The sequence below is a fragment of the Mobula birostris genome, chromosome 17 (genome assembly GCF_030028105.1).
Source record: "Mobula birostris isolate sMobBir1 chromosome 17, sMobBir1.hap1, whole genome shotgun sequence".
Lineage (NCBI taxonomy): Eukaryota > Metazoa > Chordata > Chondrichthyes > Myliobatiformes > Myliobatidae > Mobula > Mobula birostris.
Window position 1 is genome coordinate 8085055 of NC_092386.1, and position 27630 is coordinate 8112684.

Here is a 27630-nt window from a genome sequence, read left to right on the forward strand (position 1 = left end):
GCCACCCTTCCAACCTACTCGAACATCAGTCTAACTCTGCAGTTCCCAACCTGGGATTCATACATCCCTCAGTTAATGGTAGGAGTCCATAGCGTAAAAAAGGTAAGGAACCCGTGATCTATCTTTTCCTTCCTATATAGCCCCCCATTGTTCTATCATCCACATGGAAACCTGCAGCCATTCCTCATGGCAACCTGACACAAACAGCAGTTAATTTTGCTGATATAAGTTATTGACTAAATGTTGGCAAAAAACCCTCAAATTATTTTATTTTATTGAGATACAGTGCAGGGTCAGATCTTCCAGGCCTTAGAGCCCCACCACCCAGTGACCTCCTGACTTAACCATAGCCACTGGACAATTGACAGTGACCAATTCACCTACCAACTGGTAGGTCTTGACATGGTGAGAGGAAACAGGAGTACTGGAGTCTTTGATTGGAGTACAGCACAGACGCTGTAGAGGCAATCCAGCGCAAGTCTACTGAAGAGCTTTGAAAACCCAGGCTCCATAAAAGAGGTGTACTGCCTAGCAGAGTGGTCATTGTGGGAGCAGTCATTGTCTGAGTGGTCTGAGTCAGAGTGGTAAGGCTTTGGCTCAACAGGGCTCAACAGGAGATGAGGCTGAGTACAGAGCTATGGTAGGAAACTTTGTCACATGGTGTGAGCAGAATTATCTGCAGCTTAATGTGAAAAAGACTAAGGAGCTGGTGGTAGACCTGAGGAGAGCTAAGGTACCGGTGACCCCTGTTTCCATCCAGGGGGTCAGTGTGGACATGGTGGAGGATTACAAATACCTGGGGATACGAATTGACAATAAACTGGACTGGTCTAAGAACACTGAGGCTGTCTACAAGAAGGGTCAGAGCCGTCTCTATTTCCTGAAGAGACTGAGGTCCTTTAACATCTGCCGGATGATGCTGAGGATGTTCTACGAGTCTGTGGTGGCCAGTACTACCATGTTTGCTGTTGTGTGCTGGGGCAGCAGGCTGAGGGTAGCAGACACCAACAGAATCAACAAACTCATTCGTAAGGCCAGTGATGTTGTGGGGATGGAACTGGACTCTCTTCCGGTGGTGTCTGAAAAGAGGATGCTGTCTAAGTTGCATGCCATCTTGGACAATGTCTCCCATCCACTACATAATGTACTGGGCGGGCACAGGAGTACATTCAGCCAGAGACTCATTCCTCCGAGATGCAGCACAGAGCGTCATAGGAAGTCATTCCTGCCTGTGGCCATCAAACTTTACAACTCCTCCCTTGGAGGGTCAGACACCCTGAGCCGACAGGCTGGTCCTGGATTTATTTCATAATTTACTGGCATAATTTAGATATTACTATTTAACTATTTATGGTTCTATTACTATTTATTATTTATGGTGCAACTGTAACGAAAACCAATTTCCCCCGGGATCAATAAAGTATGACTATGACTATGACTTCGGCGATAACAGGCATAGGCGAGACCCGACGCAGACTGGGAGATCATTTTGCTGAACACCTACGCTCCGTCTGCCAGAGAAAGCAGGATCTTCCAGTGGCCACACATCTTAATTCCACGTCCCATTCCCATTCTGATATGTCAATCCACGGCCTCCTCTACTGTAAAGATGAAGCCACACTCAGGTTGGAGGAACACCACCTTATATTCCGTTTGGGTAGCCTCCAACCTGATGGCATGAACATTGACTTCTCAAACTTCCGCTAATGCCCCACCTCCCTCTTTCCCCCTCACTATACCCCTTGCCCATCCTCTGGTTTCGCCTCCTCCCCCTTTTCATTCTCCCTGGGTCTCCTGTCCCATGATCCTCTCATATCCCCTTTGCCAATCACCTGTCCAGCTCTTGGCTCCATCCCTCCCCCTCCTGTCTTCTCCTATCATTTTGGATCTCCCCTCCCCCTCCCCCTCCCCCTTTCAAATCTCTTACTAGCTTTTCTTTCAGTGAGTCCTGACAAAGGGTCTCGGCCCGAAACGTCAACTGTACCTCTTCCTAGAGATGCTGCCTGGCCAGCTGTATTCCTTATTTCTTTTTTCTTAAACTCTTGAGAGAATAGGGATATGTCTACAGGGCCAGTGTTCTATCCTGGGTCTCAGATGTGGGATTTCCAGGAGACTACCAGCTTCCCAGAGGCAACATCTGCATTAGGTGCATCAAGATGCAGCTCCTTAGAGACCGTGTTAGGGCACTGGAGCTGCAGCTCGATGACCTTCAGCTTGTTGGGAACGTGAAGACCAATATTTTTCACTTCAAGGGGGAGCAATATTCTTGCGGGTAGGTTTACTAGAGCTGTTGGGTGTGGTTTAAATTAATATGGCAGGGGGATGGGAACCAGTATGATAGAACTGAAAATGAGCCAATAGGTTTTCAAGTGGATAGTGGGTGTAACGTGAATGTAAGGAAGACAAGCCAATGATTGAGTACAAATGCAGACAGAGTGAAGAGCTAAATCGTATCACAGAGGCAAAATTTGAAAGGGCAAAGAATGCAGGACTGAAGGTGCTGTATTTATATGTACATAGCATTCGGAATAAGGTGGACGGACTCATGGCGCAATTATCACTAAGTCGTGGCCGAAAGAAGGCCATAGATGGGAGCTTAACATCAAAGGATATATTTTATATTGAAAGGACAGGCAGGACGGCATAGGTGGTGGTGTGGCTCTGTTGATAAGAGATGGAATTACTTCTTTAGAAAGAGGCGACATTGGTTAAAGATTGTTGATTCTTTGTGGGTGGAGTTAAGAAACTGCAAGGATAACAAAAAGCATTATGGAAATAGGATATAGGATTCCAAATAGTAGCAGAGATGTCGGGGTGAGATTACAAAAGGGAGCTGGAAAAGGCATGCAATAAGGGTAATGACACAATTGTAATGGGGGACTTCAATATGCAAGAGGTTTGGGAAATTCAGATTGGGTGTCGAATCGCAAGAGAGGGAACTTGCTGAATGTCTACAAGCTTGTGCTTGAGCCTACTCAGGGAAAGGCTATCTTAGATTGGGTATTGTGTAATAATCCTGATCTTATTAGGGAGCTTAACATAAAGGAACCCTTAGGAGACAGTGATCATTATATGATTGAATTCATACTACAATTTTAGAGAGAGAAGCATAAGTCACATGAATCAGTATCGCAATTACAGCAGCACGAAAGAGAAGCTTGCCCAGGTGGATTGGAGGAGGATACTGGCAGGGATGATGGCAGAGCAGAGATGGAAGAAGTTTCTGGGAATAGTTCACATGATACAATGTCCCATAGAAGAAGTCGTTTTCAAATGGCAGGGGTAGGCAACCCTGGCTGGCAAGGGTAGTTAAGAACTGTATAAAGCCAAGAAAAGGGCATATAAGGTAGCAAAAGCAATTGGGAAGTTGGATGATTGTGAAGTTTTTAAAATCCAGCAAAAGGCAAATAAAAACAGCTATATGAAGGGAAAAGATGAAATATGAGGGCAAACTAGCCAATAATATAAAGCAGGATACTAAAAGTATTTTTCAGTTATATTAAGAGTAAAAGGGAGGGAAGAGTTGATATTGGACCACTGAAAATGATGCTGGTGAGATAGTACTAGATTTTCAGAAGGCATTTGATATGGTGCCACACATGAGGCTAACTAACAAGATAAAATCCCATGGCATTACAGGAAAGATACTGGCATGGATAGAGGAATGGCTGACAGGCAGGAGGCAGCAAGTGGGAATAAAGGGGGCCTTTTCTGGTTGGCTGCCATTGACTAGTGTGTTCCTCAGGGGTCAGTATTTGGACAACTACTTTTCTCATTGTTTGTCAATGATTTGGATAATGGAGTTAATGGCTTTGTGGCAAACTTTTCAGTTTCTACGAAGGTGGAAGGGAAGGTAGTGCCAAGGAAGCAATATGATTGCAACAGGACTTAGACAAATTGGAAGAATGGGCAAAAAGTTCAGATGGAATAGAGTGTTCGGAAATGTATGGTAATGCATTTTGGTAAAAGGAACAATAGTGCAGAGTATTATCTAAATGGGGAGAAAATTCAAACATCAGAGGTGCAGAGGGACTTAGGAATCCTCATGCAAGACTCCCAGAAAGTTAAGTTACGGATTGGGTCTGTGGTAAAGAAGGCAAATGCAAAGTTGGCATTTATTTCAAAGGGAATAGAATTTAAAAGTAAGGAGATAATGCTGAGGCATTATAAGACACTTGTCATCCTGCATTTGGAGTATTGTCAACAGTTTTGAGCCTCATATCTCAGAAAGGATGTTATCTTTGAACAGAGTCCAGAGGAGGTTCACGAAAATGATTCCAGGAATGAAGAGGTTAACACATGAGAAGCATTTGGCAGCTTTGGACCTGTACTCACTGGAACTTAGGAGAATGCCGGCGTGGGGCGGGGGGGTGGGGGGATCTCATTGAAACCTACCAAAAGTTGAAAGGACTAGATAGGGTGGATGTGGAGATGATGTTTCCTCTGGTGGGGGTATCCAGAACTAGAGGGCACACTCTCAAAAGTGAGGGGTGACCTTTTAGAACAGAGGTAAGGAGGAATTTTTTTAGCCCGAGAGTAGTGAATCTGTGGAAGCTTTGCTACAGACTGTAGGGGAGGCCAAGCCTGTGGTTGTACTTACGGAGAAAGTTGATTGTTTCCTGATTAGTCAGGGCATCAAAGGATACAGTGAGAAGGCAGGCGGTATGGGATTGAGTGAGATCCAGGATCAGCCATGATGGAATAGCAAAGCAGACTCAATGGGCTGAATGTCTTATGATCCTACCCAGAGGAACGCACATGGTCACGGAGAACATGCAAACTCCTTACAGACAGCAGGGGGTGGGGGGGCTATCTATTTGAAAATGCAAACTCCTTACAGACAGCGGTGGGGGGGGGTGCTATCTGTTTACTTATTTGTTTAATATTTATTAGTAAAACTTACTGTAATTTTATTAAGATTTCACTGAACTCCGAGCGCAAATCAACAAATTTCACAACATATGTCAGTGATAATAATGCTGATACTGAGAAAGCCACAGTGAGAAAAACGCAGTTCAGTTCAATGGATTAAGAATATTGGATGCTTTTCTTGTAGGTAAGGGAAAGAGAACTGGAAAAGAATACCAGTGAGTTGATCCACTTGACCTGAAACAGGAGTGTGTGGGCCATGGCAGTCAAAGCTCAAACTGGGCACGGAACCTGATGATGATGATGAAGGGAAAGAGAGAAGAAAGGGAGGAATGGGATTATTTAGAAAACACTCTAAAAGCACCAGCATGGACTTGTATGGTTGCATGTCCTCCACCTTACACATACTATTCTGTGATTCTATTGTTGAGAACATAGAGCAGTACAGCACAGGAATAGGCCCTTCCATCCATAAATATAGCACCAAACCAACTAAACCAGTAATCAAATGGGCAGCTAAAGTAATCTCTTTTGCAACACAATGCTCACATCCTTCCAATTCCTTCAACTATACGTGCCTATCTAAACACCTCTAATATATCTGCCTCTACCACCACCCCAGGTAACACATTCCAGACACCCACTGTGCAAACAAACTTGCCCCTCACATCTCCTTTGAACTTACCCCCTCACCTTAAATGCATGCCTCTGGTATCAGCCATTTCAATGCTGGGAAAAGGGTACCACCTGTTTACTCTGTCTGTGCCTCTCCGTAATGAGAGAGCTATGGATGGTAGTCAACCAAAATGCAAAGTAAGGTCTAGAATTAACTCAGACTCTGACTTGAAATAAACAAGACAACAAACTCCAAAGGCAACGTCACAAACAGTAGTACAGGTACACATTCCTTCATCCGAAATTCTGAAATCCAAAAAGCTCTGAAAACCAAAGTTTTTTTCGCCAACAGCTGACGTCAGTCAGGTGTGATGTGGCAGCACTAGCAGAGGCCGCCAGACATCAGTTGTGGCTCAGCGCTCGTACTGGTTACACGTGCATTTGCTGTTCACTGATATTTTGTGTTCACTGTTGACTTTGTGTTTAATTTCACTGTGAAAATGTCAAAAAGAGCTGCAGATATCCCTGTGGGTAACAATGAGAAAAAGAGAAGGAAGCATCTATCATTATCAATAAAGCAGAAATTGGAGTTATTGCAGAAGCTTGATCGTGGTGTGTCTGTGCGGCGTCTTACTGAAGAAAATAGTGTCGGAACTACCACTGTATATGATTTAAATAAACAGAAAGACAAGTTACTGAAGTTTTATAGTGACAGTGACGTTCTACATTTATTCCAATAAGTTATTTACCATGTGTTTGATTCGATTTGTTTGAAGCTGTATGTTTTTACGTTTTATTGAATGTTTTTGGAAATAAATTTTTTTCTTCTCATTATTCCCTAAACAATACAGTATAACTATTTACATAGCATTTACATTCTATTAGGTATTATAAGTAATCTAGAGATGATTTAAAGTATACAGGAGTTTGCGCGTAGTTTTGGTGCGCCGCTGGGTCCTAAAGTCCACCGCATGAGACAAGTTAAATAAGGGACTTGAGCATACATGTTTTTTGGTATCGGGTGGGGGGGGGGGGGATCCGAAATCCGTAAAATTCTGAATTCCGAAATGCAGCTGGCCCCAAGGATTTTGGATAAGGGATTGTGGACCTGTACAAAAATTGGAAACTCTTACAATTAAGCAATGATTGCTCAGCCAGTACAGACTTTCCATGGAGGAATGTGGCAAGCAACATTGTCAGTCCGAGTCTTAAAGGAACAGCAGTAGGGGAACTCTGAGGAACTGAAGTGCCGAAACATGGATGCCTGCTGCTGTTCATATGGGGCCATGACACTCTCATAATCTTATAAACCTCTATCACCGGGGTTTCCAACTTTTCCTATGGCATGGGCCAATACCATTAAGCAAGGTGTCCATTGACCCCAGGTTGGGAACCCCTGATCTGTCAGATCTCCCCTCAGCCTCCACTGCTCCAAAGATAAACAACCCAAGTGCTGCTAAAATGTGCAGAAAGTGCACACAATTTCTGCTGCTGTTCCAAGTGCTCCTCCGAGCTGATAGAGGCTAGGACTGAGACTCTTTGTCTGTGGAAATAGAATATGAAATAATGAAGGTTGCATTAATGAGGAGAATTATTACTGGAAGAACAATTGGAGAACCTGGAAGGGTTTTTTTTCTGAGTCATAAAACTATTAGAGCATGAAATGATTTGACATCAGTGACTACTGAAGCAAACCCTGTATCATAATTAAAAGGGAATTGAATGTATTTGAAATGGAGTGGAAAAGGGAGATTGAACAAGCACACAAGTTGAAATCAAATACCTGGGTTTGCCATCAAAGATACAAAGGTAAAGGGTCTCGCCCTGAAACGTCAACTGTTCATTTCTCTCCATAGGTGCTGCATGGCCCATCAAATTCTTCCAGCATTTTGCGCATTGCAACAAAATAGCCTGAGTTGGAGAAGAGAAATCAATTAATTTTATGATTAGAATTACCATGGGCTAATAGCAGCATGCACTGCATGAATTCTATTTTAGACTGGAGACGGTAAGAGTTTCATAATAACATTATAGTTAGCATAGTGTATAGAGATAAACATGCTGCATCCTTTCCATCAACATCAGATAAGGAGGACCCGTTTGCATTCTAGCCTTTTAAATAATAAACTTAATCAGATTAACTTCTCTGCCAGCATTTCTTTCCCCCACAGTGGCTCTGCATTGCTAATTCTAGAACATTGATGGATCCGACTGTTTAATTCTTAGATTAGACTGTTTAATTGTTGTTTTCTTTGCAGTTTAACAATTCAAAATTCAAAGTACATTTATTATCATAGTTTGCTTATATTATACAACCTTGAGATTTGTCTCCTTACAGGCAGCCGCAAAACAAAGTATCTCAAAAAAACCTATAAAAAAGATTGTCAAACACACAATGTACAGAGAGAGAAAAAAAAACAAATCCTGCAAACAACAAATTATTTATCTGCTTGCGCTTTAAGTAGGTCTTATATGCATATATCAGGTTAATATGCATCTAATGGTTAACAGAGTATAATTTTGAAAAACTCTGGAAGCTTCTTTGTACTGTATTATTTGAATAATGACTTTCTAATTGGTTAACTCTTATTTACAAATTTGAATGGAATGTTCCCCTGTCTATGGCTATAAAATAGCTAATCATAAAGTAGTGCATCTTTCTCTTGTTCTATCAACTCTTAATAAAACAATTTTGAAGCAACAAGTTTTGTGTCTCTCTCTTGACTTCTGAAAGAACCTTAGATTAAAATATTATAATCCATTTATATCTAATAGCCTTTGGTGACCGGTGGATGCAAATTGCTGTTATTTGATAAGTAGTGGACTCTTTTATACACTGACAATTTATTTTTCATATACTTTATATCTAACTTCATACTACTTGGCATATTTGACCATTGTCTCAGAACAGCTTTGCAGCTGAAAACCTGACAAGTGATTCTTTGTGAATAAAGCTGCTTAATCACTTAGATTATTAGATAATTCAAATCCTGAACCTGCTGAATATTTCCATAATGTTCATAGTTTTAGAACACTACAGCACAGTAAGATCTTTTCAGCCCATCTAGTCCAAACTATTAATCTACCTACTTCCATTGACCTGTATCCAGACCATAGCCCTTCATGCCCCTCCCAACCATGAACCTACACAAACTCCTCTAAATTGTTGAAATGGAACCTGCATCTACCCATTCCACTGGCAGCTTGTTCCACCCTCTGTGGTAAGAATTTCCCTCTCACGTTCCCTTTAAACATTTCACCTTTCACCCTTAACCCATGACCTCTCGTTCTAGTCTCACCCAACCTCAGTGGAAAAAGCCTTCTTGAATTTACCCTGTCTATTCCCCCCAAAATTTTATATACCTCTACTAAATCTCCTCTCAATCTCAAGTACCAACATGTTCAACCTTTCCCTGTAACTCTGGTGTCAAAGTCCTGGCAACATCACTGTAATTTTTTTCTCTGCTTTTACTTGACCAGATAATTGTTTCTTTAATTGTCATAGTAAACAAGACTAAGATTAGAGACTCTTACTGAAAAATGCTAATTGATGTGCGCACTTTGTTTTAGGCAGTTGCGTGGTGGAGAGATTAGGTCAATCATTTGAGAGAGGAAGTTCACCAGAATCGTTTTCGATTAGTTTTAATTAGAACCTTCTTTTCAAGCTTAATTGTTATTTAAATTTGTGCTGCTCTGAAATGATTTGGCATTCATTTATCAGCCTGTTTTGTACAAAGTGCAGTCTGTTTGAAGGTGAAAGGAAGCCAGCTAGCCTGAAGAAATATGAAGAAAAGGATACTGATTGTTTTATTTATTTATTTAGAGATACAGCGTGCAATAGGCCCTCCCAGCTCTTATTCCAAGTTTCTTAGAAGAGCTGTGGATGTCTGGAATGCACTGCCAGTTATGGTGGTAGAGGCAAATACATTAGAGGCTTTTTAGACACATAGAAAATGCTGGTGGAACTCAGCAGGCAGGCAGCATCTATGGAAAAAAGTACAGTCGACGTTTCGGGCCAAAACCCCGAAGGGAGGAAACAGAAGCAACTGGAAGAAGCCCACTCGGTTGTGGGGAGAACGTATGAACTCCTTACAGACAGCTACAGAATTTGAACCCCATTCACCAGCACTGTAAACCATTATGCGCTGCCCCACTTTGTCAATGTGCCTTGTACCTTATTGTTTATCTGCACTGCACTTTCTCTGTAACTGCAACACTTTAATGTACATTCTGTTATTGTATTTCATCAATGCTCAATTGTAACAAAATCAGCTGCCTGGATGATATGCAAAACATCATTGCATGATTATAATAAGACATTAAGACCAAAAAGTATAGGAGCAGAATTAGGCCATTTGGCCCATTGAATATGCTCCGCCATTTCATCATGGCTGATCCATTTTCCTTCTCAGCTCCAATCTCCTGCCTTGCCCCCTGTATCCCTACATGTCCTGACTAATCAAGAATCCATTTACCTCTGCCGTAAATAAACCTAATGACTTAGTCTCCATAGCCATCTGTACCAACGAATTCCACAGATTCAGCATCTTCCGTCTGAAAAGCTTCAACTTACCAATTTGAAGGGGAGTAGGTCACTTCCCACTTCCACGACTTCATGTGATTTCACATTCTGGAATCTGTAGCAGCACATTATAGCAGACCAATTGTGGGAATGTGTACCTGGACCTTTAGATGTGTGGGGATATGTACCTGAACTTTCAGACATGTGGGGATGTGTACCTGAACTTTCAGATGTGTGGGGATGTGTACCTGAACTGTCAGATGTGTGGGGACGAGTACCTGGACTGTCAGATGTGTGGGGATGTGTACCTGGACTGTCAGATGTGTGGGGACGAGTACCTGGACTGTCAGATGTGTGGGGATGTGTACCTGGACTGTCAGACATGTGGGGATGTGTACCTGAACTTTCAGATGTGTGGGGATGTGTACCTGGACTGTCAGACGTGTGGGGATGTGTACCTGGACTGTCAGATGTGTGGGGATGTGTACCTGAACTGTCAGATGTGTGGGGACGAGTACCTGGACTGTCAGACATGTGGGGATGTGTACCTGGACTGTCAGATGTGTGGGGACGTATACCTGAACTTTCAGACCTGTGTAAGAGTGTGGAAATGTGTACCTGGACTTTCAGACATACCTCACAAAGTTTTAGTGAAGAACAGGTGAGGAAATGAGGAATTTTCAATGTTCATATCCATTATGGAGGCAGTGAGCTAACATGCCAGCAATGTCATTGTTAGATGCAAAACACCGGAAGAAAAAAAAGAATATCCTACACATACACAGCTGAGCAAAAGTTCGAAGCACATGTAAAACAAAATCTCTAAAGTGAAGATGCTTTCAAAAATAATGAAATTAGAAGTTTCTAAACATCAAAAAAATCACTATAAAAAGTAGTAAACAGTAAAAAACTAAATCAAATCAATATCTGGTGTGGCCAGCCTTTGCCTTTAAAATTGTACCAATTCTCTTTGGTACACTGTCATGTAGATTTATAAGAAAATTGGCTGGTAGGTTGCTTTAAGTATCTTGGACAATTTGCCACAGTTCTTCATCAGACTTTGGCTGCCTCATTTGCTGCTGGTTTTCCAGATAATCCCAGACAGCCTCGATGATCAGGGCTCTGTGCTCAAGAATTTTGTACAGTAGTTTAGTCAAGGTAAGTAAATTCATTGACATATTCTAAATAAGACTATAAGACAATGTGACAAGAGCAGAATTAGACCATTCAGCCCATCCAGTTATGACTGCTATACATCATGACTGATTTATGATCCCTCTCAACCCCATTCTTCTGCCTTCTCCCTGTCACATAGAACAGTACAGCTCAGGTACTGGCCATTCAGCTCGCAATGTTGTGTTGAACCAGCTGAACAGTAAATCAAAATGACCCAAGCACTAATTCCACCTACCTACACCATGTCCATATCCCTCCACCTTCCTTACACCAGTGCATTCCAGGCATCTATGTCTTTCTGAATAAAAAACTTACCCTTCACTTCCCCCTTGAACCAACCCCCTCTCTCCTTCAATTCGTGCCCTCTGGTATTACACAATTCAATCCTGGGAAACATACTCTCTGTCCACTCTACCTATGCCTCTCATATTCTTGTAAACGTCTATCAGATCTCCACCGATGCTCCAGAGAAAATCTTTGATGCCCTGACTAATCAAGAACCTATCAACCTCCTCTTTAAATATATCCAATGACCTAGCCCTCCCTGCAAGTAATGCATACAAACCTCACAACCTACATGCACTCTCAGTGCCTCAGTGATGGTAGGCACGACACAAAACACAACCTAACATCATTATTAATGCTCCATTCCTTCTCCTGTAAGATACTACTGATTCCAGCAGCAAAGACTGTGCACTACTTGAGTGAGCAGGATTTGCAGGCATTGCCAAGGCAGCACGCAGACAGAACGTGGTCTACAGCGTTGACAATAATGCCTGATTCAAATCTGCATTCTTACCCACTTCCCCCACAACCCACAATCTCTGCTAGTTTACACGTGCAAATGGTTTGAGCACCTATTACCAGAGAAAACAGAATATAGAACACCACAGCACTGCAGGCCTTCCAGCCCATGATGTTGCATCGACATTTTAACCTACTCTGAGATCAATCTAACCCTTCCCTCCCACATATTGTTCAATCATCCATGTGCCTATCTTAAATGCCCCTAATGTATCTGCTTCTACCACAATCCCTAGCAGGGCATTCCGTGCACCCACTACTCTCTGCGTAAAAAAAACTTATCTCTGACATACTCCTTATACTTTTCTCCAATCACTTTACAATTATACACCCTGGTATTATTCATTTCTGTCCTGGGAGACAGCCTCTGGCTGTCCACTCCATCTCTTACCATCTTGTACACTTCTATCGAGTCACCTCTCCTCCTCCTTCACTCCCTATTAAATTAGCTTTGACTTGACACTTGCACATTCTAGCAATAAACTGCAGGTCTAATACATCTGGCATGTAATGCAAGAGGTTGGTACAAAATATAACATACAACGCCTACAACGCTGTACCAACCTTTTAACCTCCTCTAATCTCTCCCTCCCAAATAGCCCTCCATTTTTCATAAATAAACAGAGCAAAAGAGACATAATGAGGTAATGTTCATGAGTTTATGAACCATTAGTCCTTGTTTTATTTGCATGTTTGGATTTATTTGTGTTCCCACACCCACCATCAGATTTCTGAACTTTTGCACTATTTCTTTATTCTTGTAACTTGTAGTAATTTTCACTGTACTGCTGTTGCAAATTGACAAATTTCACAACATAAACCAGTAATAATAAACCTGATGGTGGTTTTGAGGCAGGTAACCCACTGCAAGTGTGAAAGTTGCGGCAAGGCAGGGATTAAGATAATGTACAGACAAGAACATGGGTGTCGGGGTGGAGGTATGTCTCTACCAAAGGAGGTGTGAGGCATTCCCTTCCACTAGCCTGCAGGTCACCCTTGGGCAAGACGTAGTACCTGAGTAGAAGGTGTTGCTCCTCTAACCTGAGACCTGTCACAGAACACAGGCTCTCCTGATAGGCACCCATTTCAATTCTATTTCCCATTCCCACCCATTCCGACATGTTAGTTCATGGCCTCCTCTTCTGCCATGATGAGGCCACACTCAGGTTGGTGGAGCAACACCTTATATTCTGTCTGGGTAGCCTCCAAACTGATAGCATGTACATCAATTTCTCAAACTTCCAGTAATTTCCTCTCCTCTCCTTCACCATTCCCTGTTCTTGTTCCCCCCTTTCACCTGATCTCCTTATCTGCTCATCACCTCCTGCTGGTGCTCCTCCCCCTCCTCTTTCTTCTATGGTCTTTTACCCTCTCCTATCAGATTCCCCCTTCTCTAGTTCTTTATCTCTTTCACCAGTCAACTTCCCAGCTCTTTACTTTACCCCCTCCCTATCTCCCAGTTTCACCTATCACCTGCCACCATGTACTTCTTCCTCTCTTCCTCCCACCTTCGTACTCTGACTTCTCCCCTTCCTTTCAATTCCTGATGAAGGGTCTTGGCCCGAAATGTTGACAGTTTACTATTTTCCACAGGTGCTGCCTGGCCTGCTGAGTTCTTCCATCATACCATGTGTGTGACAATTCACCAAATGTCAATATCCATACCTGTTGGTCAATTCTGTATAAAAGTGACATTTCTCAGTTCATACTTCATAACAGTGTTGAACAGGATCTATGCTGTACTCCTTGTGCATAAATAAATCAAGCAAGTTTGAGTCCAGTTAATCAGCAACAACACAAGGATACTAGGGTAAGGAACTATAGCAGCTATGGTCTGAATAACATGACCTTCCTCAGCATCGTCAGTACTGTACAAAAGTAAATATATATAGTTTGGGTGTCTAAGACTTTTGCACGGTACTGTATTTGTAACATGTGGTGGTTTATTGGTGATTGCAGAAATTTTCTCTGGTGCTTCCTGCTCCATCACCTCTCCATCACCTCTCCCTTCTCCTTTTCCCAACTATGATTCCCCTCTCCCTGTCTCCTTCCCACTCTCAGTCCACAATAGAGACCCAGATCAGAATTAGGTTCATGAAATTTGTTTTTTTTTTCGCAGAAACAGTACAGTGCAATACACAAAATTACTGCAGTACCATGCAAAAGTCTTAGCTATATTTTGAAATGCAGAAGAAGAAAGCAGCAATTGGATTTGGATTAAAAGGAAAGACAACAACTGGGCTGCAAGATGAAGACAGGAGGGTATGGAACTGAGGGGGGTGTATCTGGAACTCCAGGTAGCACTGTTGAGCCCTCTGGAGACTTATCAACGAAACGTCAAAGAAGGAGGGTGCCCACCTGATGACCCCGATGACGTACCTACCCTCCCTCCTTGTCACCACTCCAAACCCACTGCCAACATCGAGACTGCCAACGTACCATAGGGATTGAAACATCAAGTCCTAGTAGCTCTACCGCACAGTACTCTAGATTAGGGAGAAAAAGATGGATTCAGATCTGAGTTCCATTTGCATGCTTGGACTTGCTTGTGACCAGCGTACACACTTGTGGATCAGTGGCTTTGAATGCCTCACTGGTGAAGATGGGCTCAGTTAGCAGCCACCAGGATCATGCAGACAGGCAGAATACATTGTCAGTTAACGTGCTGGGATTACTTGATGCCAACATTGCAACCCTGGGCCTCGATGTACTCCAGTTAACGCACGGTCTTTGGGCTGAGCAACTGAAGAGATGTTCAGCAGCTGGAGGAACATCCACTCACACTATTTAAAGAGCTGATTAAATTCACTCAGATTAGTAACTGATTGATTTCTAATGCACTTTGCTACACTTGCAAGAGAGGTTGATTCTCCCTCCCATTCTTTAAGGTCACTGGAGTTGAAAAGGATTGATAGGTCAGATGTTTAGCACCTTGGCTTTAGTTCAAAGCTTCTGCTCAGACCAGTTGTTTCGAGACATAGAAACTCCCTTAGGAATATTGCCCAAATGGTCCAAGAACAATTACTACCCCTCAACCATCAGGCTCTTGAACAAAAAGGGATAGCTACATTCATTCTACTTCTGGTGTTCCCACAACCAAGGATCTCACTTTAAGGACTCTTGGAAATCCATTCTCTCATTATTTATTGCTATTTATTATATTTGCATTTGCACAGTTTGTTGTTCATTGAACCTGATCACAGCTACTGCTTTACAGCTTTGCTAAGTATGCCCACAGGAAAAAGAATCTCAGGGTTGTATGTAATGACATGTATGTACTCTGATAATAAATTTTACTTTGACTTTGAACATAGAACTTTGAAGATGAACAAAGATACAAAATAACAGAGGGGGACATAGGAGTTATTAGCAGTAAATTGTTACCAACCAAAGGGTTCAGGGAGTAAATTACTGATGCAACACACTCACAATGCTGGAGGAACAACAGGTCAGGCAGCATCTATGGAAATGAATAGATAGTCGGTGTTTTGGGCCAACACCCTTCTTCCAGACGTACCTCTAGTATCTACATTCCTTCCACTGAAGCCACAATGGCAAGGTCAGAACAGAGTATGAAGTGCATTTCCTATAGATGTTGAGGTGCCATAGAAAATTTTAATGCGTCAGGCTCATTCCAGACTTGTGCTGGTAATATGTATGTTTGCTTCTGATTATTTAGGAACGTCACATTATTGGTATTGGGATTAATTTATTATTGTCACATGTACTGAGATACATTGAAAGGCTTGTCTTGCATACTGTTCGTACAGATCAAATCGTTGCACAGTGCACGGAGGTAGAACAAGGTAAAACAATAATAATGCAGAATGAAGTGTAAAAGCTACTAGAAGAGTCCATAAGACAAAGACAAAGGAGCAGAAGTCGGCCATTCAGCCCATCCAGTCTACTCCACCATTTTATCATGAGCTGATCCATTCTCCCACTTAGTCCCACTCCCCCGCCTTCTCACCATAACCTTTGATGCCCTGGCTACTCAGACAGCTATCAATCTCTGCCTTAAATACACCCAATGACTTGGCCTCCACTGCTGCCTGTGGCAACAAATTCCATAGATTCACCACCCTCTGGCTAAAAAAATTTCTTTGCATTTCTGTTCTGAATGGGCGCCCTTCAATCCTTAAGTCATGCCCTCTCGTACTAGACTCCCCCATCATGGGAAACAACTTTGCCACATCCATGCTGTCCATGCCTTTCAACATTCGAAATGTTTCTGTAAGGTCTCCCTTCATTCTTCTAAACTCCAAGCAATACAGTCCAAGAGTGGACAAATGTTCCTCGTATGTTAACCTTCTCATTCCTGGAATCATTCTAGTGAATCTTCTCTGTACCCTCTCCAACGTCAGCACACCCTTTCTTAAATAAGGAGACCAAAACTAAGGAGTTCAAAAATAAGGAGTCCAGTGCAGATAACATGTAAGATCATAATAAGGTAGATTATGAGGCCAAGAGTCTCTCTTAGTGTACAAGAGGCCCATTCAAGGTTCTGCTAACAGTGGGAAAGAAGCTGTCCTGGAGCCCGGAGGTACGTGCTTTCAGGCGGCTGTATCTTCTGAGCAAAGGGAGAGGAAAGAAGAGAGAATGACCAGGTTGGATGATATCTGTTACTGTTCTGGCTGCTTTACTGAAGCAGTAAGAAGCATAGGCAGAGTCCATAAAGAGGAGGCTGGTTTCTGTGATGTCCCAAGATTGCAAGGCACCAGTGAGACCTCCTTCTTGCCCTTTGCTTTCTGTATGAGACGTGTCCAATTCATTTAAGTGATGCAGCATTGGAGCTTCCATAAAACATTTGAGTTCATAGAAAAGTAGAGGGCTATGAGTAAGCCTAGTGATTTCTAAGTTAGGGACATGTTTGGCACAACTTTGTGGGCTGAAGGGCCTGTACTAGGCTGTAGGTTTTCTATGTTTCTATGTTTCATTCAAGTAGGGATCCTAGTCTCATCATCAGTGTTAAGATAGGTTCCAGGTGATAAGATAGCAAGGTGCTTTGTGAAAAGCAGTCAAAGATCCAAAAGCTTAAAACTGATAGTTTAATTACTGTCTTTTCCCAACCACAATGACAGTTGATAAAGTCTGTGTGATATTGATATCATTCCTCACATTATCATGTCAAGTATAAGAATTACTGAGACTAAAATCCTCACCGATGGTAGTTTTGCTGTCAAGAAAATCAACGGTGGGACGATAGTGTAGCAGTTAGCAAAACGCTGTTACAACACCAGTGAACCAGGTTCAATTCCAATGCATTCCCTCTAATTTTTTTGACAGCTGTGCTCTGAGCAGGAAATGTTTGCATGGCCTGAAAACTGTGTGGCACTTGAATTTTATTTTGTAATATGCACATCAGACGAACACAAACCACAACTCACAACACAAGTAAATGATATCAGGTAGTCAAAACAATTGACAGACACAATGGCAAAAGTAAAATGTTTTGAGTAGATAGTAGATCCAGCAGTTTATTCAGAATGAACTACTGACTTCCATTCTGTGTTTATTGTTACAATTTGAACCAGTGCTGTAACTTGAAATACTGACAATGTAAATATGTTGAAACTCTAAAATATTTCCAAGTAAAGGTTATGGTACTTTTATTATTTACAAAATGTGTGAATTATATTCATCAACATTGAGGCATTGATCGTGTGGATAGCCAGAGGCTTTTTCCCAGGGCTGAAATGGCTAACACAAGAGAGCACAGTTTTAAGGTGCTTGGAGGTAGGTACAGAGGAGATGTCAGGGGTAAGTTTTTTATGCAGAGGGTGCTGAGTGCATGGAATGGGTTGCCAGCAATGGTGGTGGAGGCAGATACGATAGTGTCTTTTAAGAGGCTCTTGAATAGGTATATGGAGCTTAGAAAAATAGAGGGCTATGGGTAACCCGAGGTAATTATTAAAGTAAGTACGTTCAGCACAGCATTGTGGGCCAAAGGGCCTGTGTTGTGCTGTACGTTTTCTATTTCTAAGACAAATTAATGACAGGGTATTTCATAAATTAAGTCATTATAGATCTTAAAATTATATTAACATAATTTCAAAACTATATTAACATTGTATAAAAGAATATTTTGGCTTTATGGCAACAAAGGCAATGTGTGGGGGAGCATTTGAGTTATTGTGCAGCCACGCACCCACATAGCTTAGAAAGATCAGTATCTGTAAAGAGTTTGTAAGTTCTCTCTGTAATCACGTGGATTTCCTCGGGGTGTTCCAGTTTCCTCCCACATTCCAAAGACACATGGGGGAAGGCAGGAGAATGGGATTGAGATGGATTTAAAAAGCAGCCATGATGGAATAGCAGAGCAGACTCAATGGGCTGAATGGCCTAAATCTGCTCCTATGTCTTATAGTCTTACAGGTTAGTAGGTGAATTGGTTACATGGATATAATTGGGTGGTTCAGTCTCATTGGGCAGGAAGGGCCTGATAGTATGTTGTATCTCTAAAATTAATAAGTAAATATATCACTATGTTCATAACAGGAGCACATCCAATTAGTCCTCCTTATCACCTACATTCTTCAAAGGAACCACTTGTTTTGTGTTTCATTATGTAGCTGTTGCTACACTTTACCGCCAACTGCAAGAAAATAGACCAACAGAGAGTCAGCAAATTTGAATACTTCTAATTAAGTGTGGTGGGAGTTCATCCTCTCCAGGCATCATCCTGCTTTGTCAGTTCAATAGAGCATATGATACAGGCTCAAGAACAGCGAATCAGTATCAGAATCATGTTTATTATCACTGTCCTGCTGTTTTGCAGCAGCAGTACAGTGCAATACAATAAAAAATTACTATAAGCTACAATCAGAAATATATATAAAAAAATAAGTAGCTCAAATTGAGTCCAAAAATGTGAGGTAGTGTTCATGGGTTCACTGTCCATTCAGAAATCTGATGGTGGAGAGGAAGAAGCTGTTCCTGATTTGCTGAGTGTGTGTCTTCAGGCCCCTGAAGCTTTCCCCAGTGGTAGTAATGAGAGGAAGGCATGTCTTGGAAGGTGAGGGTCGTTAATAATGGATCATCGTTAATGATGATTAAGCTATTGTCTGTTGAAGATATCCATGATAGGGGAGAGACTAGTGCTGATGATGGTTTTGCCTGAGTTTAAACTCCTCTGCTGATTTTTCCAATCCTGTGCATTGGATCCTCACACCAGACGGTAATGCAACCAGTCAGAATGCTCTCTATTGTATGTACATCTGAAGAAATGTGCTAGTCTTTGATAACAAACCAAATCTCCTCAAACTCCAAATTAAGTAGAGCTGCTAGCATGCATTCTTCATAAATGCATCAATTTGTTAGCCTACAGACGTGACAACTCCCAGGAATTTGAAACTGATCACACTTTTGACTTTTGATCCCTTAATTAGAACTGGTGTGTATTCCTGAGTTACTTAGACACCTTCTCTCTTGAAGTCATTCACTGCATCCCCTTCTTGTCCCTCCAGACCTCCAAACAGCACTGGCATATTTCAAAATCATTTATTTTTATAAACCATTGACCAAAAACAAATTTAAAAACAAATCATCTGAGGTAAATTGACTTTTAGAAAGAAAATATCATTGAATGAGAAGTAAGTATCAAGATTTAAGATTAAAGATTCATTTATTTATCATATGTACGTTGAAACATACAATAAAATGTGTTCCCCCCCATCCCTCCCCACTGATCTCCCTCCTGGCACTTATCCGTGTAAGCGGAACAAGTGCTACACATGCCCTCGCACTTCCTCCCTCACCACCATTCAGGGCCCCAGACAGTCCTTCCAGGTGAGGCGACACTTCACCTGTGAGTCGGCTGGGGTGATATACTGCGTCCGGTGCTCCCAATGTGGCCTTTTATATATTGGCGAGACCCGACGCAGACTGGGAGACCGCTTTGCTGAACATCTACGCTCTGTCCGCCAGAGAAAGCAGGATCTCCCAGTGGCCACACATTTTAATTCTACATCCCATTCCCATTCTGACATGTCTATCCACGGCCTCCTCTACTGTAAAGATAAAGCCACACTCAGGCTGGAGGAACAACACCTTATATTCCGTCTGGGTAGCCTCCAACCTGATGGCATGAACATCAACTTCTCTAACTTCCGCTAAGGCCCCACCTCCCCCTCGTACCCCATCTGTTACTTATTTTTATGCACACATTCTTTCTCTCACTCTCCTTTTTCTCCCTCTGTCCCTCTGAAGATACCTCTTGCCCATCCTCTGGGTCCCCCCCCCTTGCCTTTCTTCCCGGACCTCCTGTCCCATGATCCTCTTGTATCCCCTTTTGCCTATCACCTGTCCAGCTCTTGGCTCCATCCCTCCCCCTCCTGTTTTCTCCTATCATTTTGGATCTCCCCCTCCCCCTCCAACTTTCAAATCCCTTACTCACTCTTCCTTCAGTTAGTCCTGACGAAGGGTCTCGGCCTGAAATGTCGACTGCACCTCTTCCTACAGATGCTGCCTGGCCTGCTGCGTTCACCAGCAACTTTGATGTGTGTTGCTTGAATTTCCAGCATCTGCAGAATTCCTGTTGTTTGCAATAAAATGTGTTGTTTGTGTTAATGACCAACACAATCTAGGATGTGCTGGGGGTAGCTTGCAAATGTGGCCATCCACGCTGACACCAACATAGCATGTCTACAGTGCTCAGTAGAACAACATGAAACACAACAAAACAGATCAAAACAACAACAGTAAAACAAGCAATAGAACAATAGCAAAACAAGCCCCATTCCTTTCTCCCACCCACAGACATTGGGTCTATCCTCTGATTCCTCCATATCCCTGTCTCCAAATGAGAATGGTCCTGGGAATGAAAGGGTTAATATATGAGGAGTGTTTGGTGGCTCTAGACCTGTACTCACTGGGGTTTTGAAGAATGGTGGGGGGGGTGGTGTGGAATCTCATTGAAATCTATTGAATATTGAAAGGCCTAAATAAAGTGGATATGGAGGGGATGTTTCCTGTAGTTGGGGGGGGGGGCAGTTGGTCTAGGACTCCAGGGTGCAGCCTCAGAATAGAAGGACATCAATTTGGGACAGAGATGAGGAGGAATTTCTTGAGCCAGAGGATGGTGAATCTATGGAATTCATTGCCAAAGATGGCTATGGTGGCCAAGCCTTTTGGTACATTTAAAGCGGAGGTTGATAAGATTCTTGATTAGTAAGGTGTTAAAGGTTATGGGGAGAAAGCAGGAGAATGGGGTTGAGAGGGATAATAAATCAGCCATGATGGAATGGTAGAGCAGAATCAATGGACTGAATAGCCAATTGGTCTTATGGTCTTTTGATCTAAACCCTTACTTGACCGCTAACTCCCAAAACCATGCCTATGAGCCCAAAACAAAATCTTCTAAAAAACAACAAGATCTCAGCTAGAACCTCAACAGAGGTCGCAGCTCGGCAGCAGATTCAGCAAGCTCTCGTATCTTATATAATGCAGTTTTATTTTCTATTTAAATTCTCTTTGAAACACTTAGAGATATTACATACGAAATCTCTTCCAACATTATTGAAATGCCTTTGATTTATTAATATTTGTACAGAATGATGCTTATGTGGAGGTTGGGGTATGTAAAACTGGATCTTGTGTAGGTCTGAATTTTTGATAACTTATTTCTGTCAACTGAACAGATCTTGGAGCACTTTGTATACACAATCTGTGCATTATTCAACAGGCAGCTGCACAAATTAATTTCGCGACGGCTAGATCTCAGCAGCATTTTGTGATGTAGGAAGGTTGAAAACAGGACTATGAATAGAATATTATTAATTATCACGTGTCATATAGGATTGCTATAGCTCTGGTGCAAACTGCACAAACTTTGATTTAATTGAGGTGAATTAGTTGTTTAAAATAGAATTGTCATATTTATCACCAAAGCTGAACAATACTGTGCAAACACAGCAGTATTTGCTGAATATGATCAAGAAAATATTTGTATGTATGCTTATAATTAATTAATTTATTTATTGAGAGACAGTGTGGAACAGGCCCCTCCAGCCTTTTCAGCTGTGCCACCCAGCTACCCACGTAGTTAACTTTAGCTTAATCATGGAACAATTTACAATGACCAATTAACCTACTAACCGGTACATCATTGGACTGTGGGAGGAAACCAGAGCATCCGGAGGAATCCAACGCAGTCACGGGGAAAATACACAAATTCCTTATAGTAAGCGGTGGGAATTAAACCCAGGTGACTGGTACTGTAAGGCTTTGTGCCAACCTCTACGCTACCATGATCTTCATTTCAGAATCAGAATCAGGATTAATATTACAGGGATATATCAAGCAATTTGTTGTTTTGAGGTATTTTATCTTTTTTATTCATGTGTATTGTTAACTGCAATAGGCACGCTAAGTTTAAATTGAATTATTTGCAATGGTCGACTGAATTTTAAGTGTTGCATTTCTGAATTCATGAATAAATCACAATGGCGTGAGAACTAAATAAATGCTACTCTTGGGAACAAGATTAAATGATACCAGTACTGGTGAAGAAATTCGACCACAGATGTGCCCAAGGAGGAGGGTTGAGCATGGGGCTAGCAACCAATCCTGTAAAAACTCAGTTCTACAAAAGTGCCAAGAGGAGCTCTGAAGGCCTCATCCTAGGAGAGGAAGGATACACCAAGAAAATGAGCTACACCTGGGGATAATCTGAAAAACTGGTCCAGGACAGAAGATTCTGGTGTGTTACTGTCCGCGGCCTACGCCCTAGAAAGGATGAGGGGCTTACAGTAAGTAAACTAGTGAAGGCACAGCTACTAAAATGTGTCATTCCTGAAAGAAGAAGAAAATATTGAAGTAAAAAATTCAATTCCTGTTACTCTCAATAATAAATTGCTTATATGAGCTCTAGGCCTGTACGCTCTAGCATTCAGAGGAATGAGAGGGGATCTCATTGAAACCTATTGAATATTGAAAGGGCTGGATAGGGTGGATGTGGAGAAGAAGTTTCCTATATTGGGGGAGTCTAGGACCAGAGAGCACGGCCCCAGATTAGTCAATTTAGAAGAGAGATGAGGAGGAGAGATTAGCCAGACAGTAGTGAATCTGAGGATTTCATTGCCAGAGATGGCTTTGGAGGCCAAGTCATTGAATATATATTTTTTTTTCATTGAGTATATTTAAAGTAGAGGTTGATAGCTTTTGATTAGTTAGAACATCAAACGTTATGAGAAGACAGGAGATTGCGATTGAGAAGGATAATGTGTCAGCCATGATAGAATGGCAGAGTAGAGCCAATGGGCCAAAAGGCCTAATTCTGCTCCTATGTCCTTTGGTCTTATGGTCTCAGCTACCTTTAAATACTTGATGGCTGTGCACTAAAATGTAACTCCGTATTCACAGATGACAATGAAGTCTTAAAGTTGGTGTTTATATATGCTGTGCATGTAAATATGAGTGAAATAGCAATATTTTACCTGTTTAAGCCAACAAATCATCCATAAGTTAATTGAATGTGCCAGTATTCTACCTAGAGATTAGCCTAGAGACCACAGAAGATGACTGCACTGAAGATGGTGATGGTTCACAGTTTGCCTTCTTTTGCACAATCTGTGTGTGTGTGTGTGTGTGTGTGTGTGTGTGTGTGTGTGTGTGTGTGTGTGTGTGTGTAGTTTTTCATGCACTCTGTTGTATTTCTTTGTCCTACTCTGAATCCCTGCAAGAAAATGAATCTCAATGGTGACATAAACATTCTTTGGTCATAAATTTACTTTGAACTTTGAAAAAATTCACCAAGCTGTTGCTTGGGGTACTTCAAGTCATGAGAGGAGATTGGAGAGTTGACCAGAGGAGATCAGGGCTGAGGGCGAGGGTGATGGGGGAGGAGGAGGAGGAGGATGTCTACAGGTATGTAAACTACTTACAATTTTTATTGGCTTTAATTAAAATTGAAGAAATAATTTATTTTCCACCTTTTACAGCTGATTATTTTATCCTTGATTATATGATATCAGATTTTGCAGTTTATGATGACAAAGGAACTTTATTTATTTACTTACAGTATTTATTCTGAAACAGTGTATAATCGCCACCTCTGGCCCTTCAAACCGTGCAACGCTGTAAACCTCTATTTAACTCATGGGGCAATTTACAAAGACCAATTAACCTACCAACCAGTACATCTTTGGACTGTGGGAAGAAACTGGATCACCCTGAGAAAACCCACACGGTCACAAACATACAAACTCTTTACAGTCTGTGGCGGGAATTGAACCCAGGTCAGAGTATTGTAAAGCATTGTGTGTCAACCACTATGCAACCATACCACCCCTGATTTAGTTTAATTATTTTTTTGGCTATATATATATAGGCATCCGTCAGTCTCATGAGACCATGGATTTGCACCTTGGCTATAACAGCAATTGTATTTGGTAGAATCTAAAAAGCATATGCTAGACTTAGCCTCGAGTAAACATGCAACATCACCATGTAGCAATGGTATTGCCCTGTTAACACAAAATTCTTGCACAGGTCTTGCATTAGCACAGCCCTATTCATCTTACCAAACTGCATGCTCACTCTCACTCTGAACGGCATACATGGAATCAGATTCAAGTTTATTGTCATTGATGTGCAGTATGTCATGAAATTTTTTGTTTTGTGGCCGCAGTACATTGCAATGCACAGAATATATAAAAGAGGAAAACAAAATACTGAGGTGATGTTCATGGGTTCATTGCCCATTCAGAAATCTGGTGACAGAGGGGAAGAAGCTGTTCCTGAAATGATGACTGTGTGTCATCAGGCTCCTGTACCTTCTCCTTGATGAGTGCACGTCTTGGGTGGTGGGACACCTTTTTAAAGCATCACTTTTCGAAGAGATCCTTGATGTTGGGGAGCTTCATGCACATGATGAAGAAAGCTGTATCTACAACCCTCACAGTTTTTGTCAACACTAACCTTTGCCTCCATTGACCTTTTTATAATGTTCCCAAAAGCATTAGAAACAACATGCCTTTAAATTAACTCTGCTTTCAATATGAAGAAAGTTTACTAAGAATATAATATTGCCAAAAAATGTCTGCATTCGTGTTCCATAGAATCATAGAGTCATAAAAGAGTACAGCACAGAAACAAGCCCACCTAGTCCATGCCAAACTACAGCACTGTGCAAAGGTCTCAGGCACGTATACTGTATATACAGCAAAGGTGCCACAGTACTGTGTCTACAAAATGTTTACCAATATTTACAAAAAGTTAAGTTTCATAGATATTGCTTTCAAGGGCAGATAAAAAGAAGATGGAGATTGATATCTTTCCACCATGTGCTTCAAATCAAATCAAAATTAACCCACACAGGAAATGATATATAAAAAAATAGTTTACAGTACTGCGCACAAGTTTTAGGCACTCAAGGACTTTTGCACAGTACTGTTTTAATCTGCCTTCTCCCATCAACCAGCAATCTGACTTTTGTCCTCCTGACCCCTCCCATCCATATACTGTACCTATCCAAATTTCTCTTAAGTGCTAAAATCAAACTCACGTCCATCATGGGGTCATAGAGACATAGAAAAGTACAGCAGAGAAACAGGCCCTTTGGCACATATAGTCCAAACCACTTACACTCCCTGCTCCCATAGACCTGCACCGGGATCATAGGCCTCCATACCCCTACCACCCATGTACCTAGTCAAAGTTCTCTGAAACATTGAAGTCAAGCTCACATGCACCACTTGAGCTAGCAGCTCATTCCGCAATCTCATAACCCTTGAGTGAAAGAACTTCCCCTCATGTTCCCCTTAAGCTTTTCACATTTCGCCCTTAACCCATGACCTCTGGTTGTTGTCCCACCCAACCTCAGTGGAAAAAATTTGCTTGCATTTACCTTATCTATACGCTTCATACCTGTATCAAATCTCTCTCTATCGTTGCTCTCAATATACAGGAGACTGGAAAAGAAAGATTTTCCTCTGGAATATTTTGTCCCACCAGTTATTTTTTCCATTCTGTTCCACTTGGCACTAAATCATTGCTATTCTTAGTGTGTGAGCCGTAACAGAGATGTGGGCTAACGGTCATCAGGGACATTATACGTATCTGAACGTGATTCATATGCGCTTGCAACATGTTCACACTCCAGTAGTGGTCACTATGTAATGGAAATTCTGGCTGACCTTGGGGATGTGGGGACCACACTAAAGTACACACTGAAGTGAAAAACAAGCTTGAACCTGGAGATCTACCTAGTGTGCATGGTGGGTGCAATAATAACCAGCAAACTTAATAGCTAAGTACATTGCAAACATATTTTCTTCATTTTCAAGAAAATCCATCAACAGTTTGTATTTGTTGAATACAAAAAAATATAAACTTGAGTACTTTTGACTGGAAGGCTAGACTGAAATAAGACTTTTATGTGAATGCAAGAAAACCTTCATAATAAATGCCTCAGTGTTCCAATGGCCTCTGGCAAAGCCAGACGCCTCTTAATCCATTAAGAGTACAAGGACTTTGTCAGACTTAAACTTTTGCATAGAGAAATCATTTACGTGGGAACAAGGCTCCAAAAGGCACTGGGTGGAAACCACACAGCAATGTAACTCTCAAGCAGAAGTTCAGAGACAATCACAAGATAGATATTCACAATATTTTTTACTGACAAATATTAGAAAGCAGGGGACAAGGAAGATAGCTGGTGGTGCAATAAATATCAACATGGTATATGGTGATTTTCCATCTTAGTTGGATCGCATCAACACAATCGGCACTTAACAAAAGTTCTCTTTTATTGGAGGATAAGGAGGAGGCGATACATTATTTATGTATACTTTATGCTATCAAAGTCATTTGTAAGGATCTATATTTGTACTGCCTTAAATCCTACTGCTCCAATATATAGTCTTTGATCTCTTGACTCACTATGGCTTTATTTTAATTTGGTTTTTCTGCACCAAATGAATAAGAATCAGAATCAAACTCAGATTTATTATCACTAAAACTATCATCTAAAACTTTGACAAACTTCCATAGATATGCAGTGGAGAGTATACAGTATTAATTGGTTGCAACGTGACCTGGTATGTGATGCACTATCAATTACTCCAAAAGACTGGAAGTAGAGTAAATACTGAAAGGCTTTTATTAGCAGTAAAACGTGACCTCGACCATGCTGAGTATCTGCCCCTGGACTGAGGGGAGGAGCAGTGGCACAATCGCCTTTATTCAGGGTCTGTGGGAGGAGCTACAGGACCAGTCAGCAGAGGGGCCTGTCCAGACAGGTAACCCAGTTACAACATATATATATGGTTTACCACAGTATTGAAACACCAATGTCCTTGAAGGGAAGAGCCTACAAAACGTACTGGATACAGCCCAGACAATCACAGATGAATCCCTCTCCACAACTGAGCACATCTACGTGGAGCGCTGTCACAGGAAAGCAGCATCCACCATCAGTAGAGAGCCCCACAAACCCAGCACATGCTCTCTTCTCACTGCTGCCATCAGAAAGAAGGTACAGGAGTCTCAGGACCCACACCACCAGGTTCAGGAACAGTTATTACCCCTCAGCGATCAGGCTCTTTATCAGTTGCTTATTTATTATTCTTCTGTTTTCCTTTCGTCTTTCATTTTTGGATTTGAACAGTTTGTTGTCTCCTGTGCATTGGTTGTTTGCCCATCCT

General features: G+C 41.7%; 1 long non-coding RNA gene across 2 annotated transcripts in view; it reads right to left on the bottom strand.

The window, feature by feature from the left end:
• LOC140211497 (uncharacterized) overlaps positions 1-25915 on the bottom strand; it is a 46609-nt gene extending 20694 nt beyond the window's left edge. Inside the window, exons 1-2 of one of the 2 annotated variants that reach the window (XR_011889488.1) lie at positions 25853-25915; positions 7268-7395 (exon numbers count right to left, since the gene is read on the bottom strand). This is a non-coding gene — a long non-coding RNA (uncharacterized lncRNA). Of the gene's footprint in view, positions 1-7267; positions 7396-25832 lie in introns of both variants that reach the window. The other variant, XR_011889489.1, reaches the window with a different exon arrangement.
• Positions 25916-27630: the final 1715 nt, after the last annotated feature.